The following is a 4330-nucleotide window of genomic DNA, read 5'->3' on the forward strand; positions in this document are numbered from 1 at the left end:
GCTTTGGCTGCGGTCAAATTATTTCCAACTGCGACGTGACTTCCCTGCTCATAAACTCTCCACCTCGGCTAATCAAGGCAAGGTTCCCATTCGCCTCTTGACCACTTTATCCACAAACCATTCATCAAGTATTCCTCTACTTTGCTTTCTGCTCATTTCATAGCTCCTTGAAAGTGGAGTCGCAGGTAGATAGGATAGTGAAGAAGGTGTTTGGTACACTTTCCTTTATTGGTCAGAGTATTGAGTTAAAAACATGAGGGGCATGGATAGGATAAATAGGCAAAGTCTTTTCCCTGGGGTGGGGGAGTCAAGAACTAGAGGGCATAGGCTTTGGGTGAGAGGGGAATGATGTAAAAGGGACCTAAGGGGCAACATTTTCACACAGAGGGTGGTACGTGTATGGAATGAGCTGCCAGAGGATGTGGTGGAGGCTGGTACAATTGCAACATTCAAAAGGCATTTGGATGGGTATATGACTAGGAAGGGTTTGGAGGGACATGGGCCCGGTGCTGGCAGGTGGGACTAAAGGGTCTGTTTCCATGCTGTACATCTCTATGACTCTATGACTTTATGACTCTATGACTCTATGCTCATGCTAACAGACCCTTCAACGTTAAACCCCAGTGCACCGTCTCCTGGGCATGCCTATTGAATGGTGGCGCAGGTTGGAGGGCCCGAACAGCCTACTCCAGTTCCTGTTTCGTTCCGCTGTCTCCGCATCCGAAATCAGTGACACCCTGTCCCCATCGTTCTCCCGCCCAAACTTCAAACTTTCCCACGTTGTATCCCGCTAAACTGTTGAAGCAAAGCACATTTGCTGTATCCACTCGCTTGGCTTTCTGCTGCCTGAATATTTCTGACACCTTTTCGAAAGCGGGCCGCGTTGTTATCTCCTTAATAATCAGGTGCAACCTCTACTAATGCAGTTATTTTCTGCCACTCAGTTTGAGACTGCAAGATTGTCTGAATCGGTGTTAGACACTGTTCGCATACTAGCATCAGTTCACACCAGCCTTTGACTGGGGCTGATTTTTTGTCTTATGAGGCTTCTTAATGTCTCTGTAATCTCAGTGAGTAAGTCAGGCATTGGGCTGGAAGCACGCCATCAGGTCATCGAGATCTGCCACTTTCAGTCCATGAAGACCAATGCGTCCACCTTTTCCAGTTGCGTTTTCCATCACTTGGCCCTGTGTTCTAATTGTAGCGCAAATACAACTCAGCTCTGGAGCCTGTTCTGATGCAGTAGCACAGCCCCTTACCGCTGGGCCAGGTACAAGGCCCAGAGCTGTGTTGCGACACTGAAATAAAACACTGGCCCTGGGGAATGGAGTCAAATAAGAAACAGAAACTGCTGGAGGAACGTCAGCAGGTCTGGGAATGCTGTGGGTCATTGGGTCATAGACGTGTGCAGCATGGAAACAGACCCCTCAGTCTAACTCATCCATGCCCATCAGATATCCTAACCTAATCTCGTTCCATTAGCCATCCCTTGGTCCATATCTCTCCAAACCCTTCCTATTCATAAACCCATCCAGATGCTTTTTCAATGCTGTAATTGTACCAGCCTCCACCACTTCCTCTGGCAGCTCATTCCATACACGTACCACCCTCTGTGTGAAAAAGTTGCCCCTTAGGTCTATTTTATACCTTTCCCCTCTCACCCTAAACCTATACCCTCTAGTTCTGGACTCCCCGAGCCCAGCGAAAAGACTTTGTTTATTTATCCTATCCATGCCCCTCATGATTTTATAAACCTCTATAAGATCACCCCTCAGCCTCCGATGCTCCAGGGAAAACAGCCCCAGCCTGTTCAGCCTCTCCCTGTAGCTCAAATCCTCCAACCCTGGCAACATCCTTGTAAATCATTTCCAAATCCTTTCAAGTTTCTCAGCATCCTTCATATAGCAGGGAGAGCAGAATTACTCGCAATATTCCAACAGTGGCCTAACCAATGTCCTGTACAGCCGCAACAGGACCTCCCAACCCCTGCACTCAATACTCTGACCAATAAAGGCAAACAAACTTTATTGAGTACAGGAGTTGGGAGGTCATGTTGCGGCTGTACAGGACATTGGTTAGGCCACTGTTGGAATATTGCGTGCAATTCTGGTCTCCTTCCTATCGGAAAGATGTTGTGAAACTTGAAAGGGTTCAGGAAAGATTTACAAGGATGTTGCCATGGTTGGAGGATTTGACCTATACCGAGAGGCTGAATAGAGTGGTGCTGTTTTCCCTGGAGCGTCGGAGGCTGAGGGCTGACCTTATACAGATTTATAAAATCATGAGGGGCGTGGATAGTGTAAAAAGACAAGGTCTTTTCCCTGGGTTGGGGTGAGTCCAGAACTAAAGGGTATAGGTTTAGGGTGAGAGGGGAAAGATATAAAAGAGACCTAAGGGGCAACTTTTTCACGCAGAGGGTGGTACGTGAATGGAATGAGCTGCCAGAGGATGTGGTGGAGGCTGGTACAATTGCAACATTTAAGAGGCATTTGGATGGGTATATGAATAGGAAGGGTTTGGAGGGATATGGGCCGGGTGCTGGCAGATGGGACTAGATTGGGTTGGGATATCTGGTCGGGATGGATGGGTTGGACTGAAGGGTCTGTTTCCATGCTGTACATCTCTATGACTCTATGACTCTATATCAAACACACAGGAATCGGAATGTTAAATCTGTTTCTGTCTCCACAGATGCCTGTCCAAACCTGCTGGTTTCCTCCTGCATTTTCAGGGTTTGTTGAAATAAAAAATGAACTTTAAGATTGGGTTTGATGTTAGTTATAGTCATCTCCAGCTTTTCGCGTTACAGAAGGATAGTTACTCTGCGGCTTTTGTGGTTTGGAAGATGGTTCTCATATGTCGGCATTTAGAGTTTACTGCTTGCATTACACAAATAATGTGCACAAAATGACTCTTGTATGACTCATCTTGCTCTCTGAGGCAGCCCCACTGCGCTGTGTGAAGAGGGTAACTTAATGATTTAATTAACTTAACTTCAGCATCCCCTTGCTGCCTGGAGCCTACACTGTCCCACCAACCATTTGTTTATCAGGAATTGCCACCAGAGAGAGCAAACCCATGGTTGGAATAAACGCAGAAAGTGCTGGAGGAACTCAGCAGGTCTGGCCACACCTGTGGAGAGAGAGAAAAACAGGGTCAGTGTTTCACATCTGGTCTGACTCTCCCTCAGAAGTGAGCTGACTCTGGGTTTGCTTTCTGCACGTCCCCTGTTGACCCAGTTACGTTCGTAGCCCACATCCTTCTTTCGGTTCGAGAGCAAAGCATCCTTCCCCCACTTCAATTCCTCTTAATAGTTCATGGGATGCGGGCATCGTTGGCTATAAATGCTGATTTATCGCTTGTCCCGAATTTCCCAGAGGGCAATTAAGAGTCAACCACATTGCTGTGAGTCTGGAGTCACGTGGAGGCCAGACCAAGTAGGGATGGAAGATTTCATGGAATATAGCACACAGGACTGTACAGCACAGGAGCTTGAACCCACAATATGATGTCAAATGTGACACCAAATTAAACTAATCCCTTCTGCTTGCCCTTACTCGATATTGGACCCCCTCAAGGACTAAAGTGGGCATGTATGTGTAGAACAGCAGGAGATAGGTGAGATTCTCAATCCAAAGATGTGCAGATCAGGTGAACTGGCCAAGCTAAATTACACATAGTGTTAGGTGCATGAGTCAGAGGGAAATATATGATAGGGGAGTAGGTCTGGGTGGGTCGGTGTGGACGTGTTGGGTCAAAGGGCCTTTTTCCATACTGGAGGGAATCTAGCCTAATATCCAAGTGCTTATCTAAATGTCCCTTAAACACCCCTATACCTGTAACCCTGCATTTCTTATGGTTAACCCCACCTAGCCTGCACAGCACTGAACTCATCCAGTCAGATCCAGGTGCTGGAGCGAGAGGTGCGTGCCTTGCGAGACGAACTTGAAGATCGAGGTTGGAGGATAAATCTCCGAATTGTCGGGCTCCCTGAAGGTGAGGAAGGTGAGCAGCCAGTCAGCTTCTTTGAAAGTGCCAAAGCTTTTGGGCCTTTACATCGAGTCCAGCAGGCTGCAGATTGAAAGGGTTTATCGGGTTACAGTGCACAGGTCAGGCCCAGTGTAGCGCCCCCCCGCTCAGTCCGAGTGCACTTCCACTCATATAAGGACAAGCAAAAAGTCATAGAAGCTTCCAGATCCCTGGGAAAAGATCCGCAGGCACTGCTGTACAAGGGGTTTTTTCCAGGATTTCTCTGCAGCTGTAATTCGAAAGACAAAGTCCTTGGATGAAGTTAAAAAGAGGCTGAGGACCCTGGGCAGCCAGTACTCCA

Source organism: Chiloscyllium plagiosum, chromosome 48 (genome assembly GCF_004010195.1).
Source record: "Chiloscyllium plagiosum isolate BGI_BamShark_2017 chromosome 48, ASM401019v2, whole genome shotgun sequence".
Taxonomy (NCBI): Eukaryota; Metazoa; Chordata; class Chondrichthyes; order Orectolobiformes; family Hemiscylliidae; genus Chiloscyllium; species Chiloscyllium plagiosum.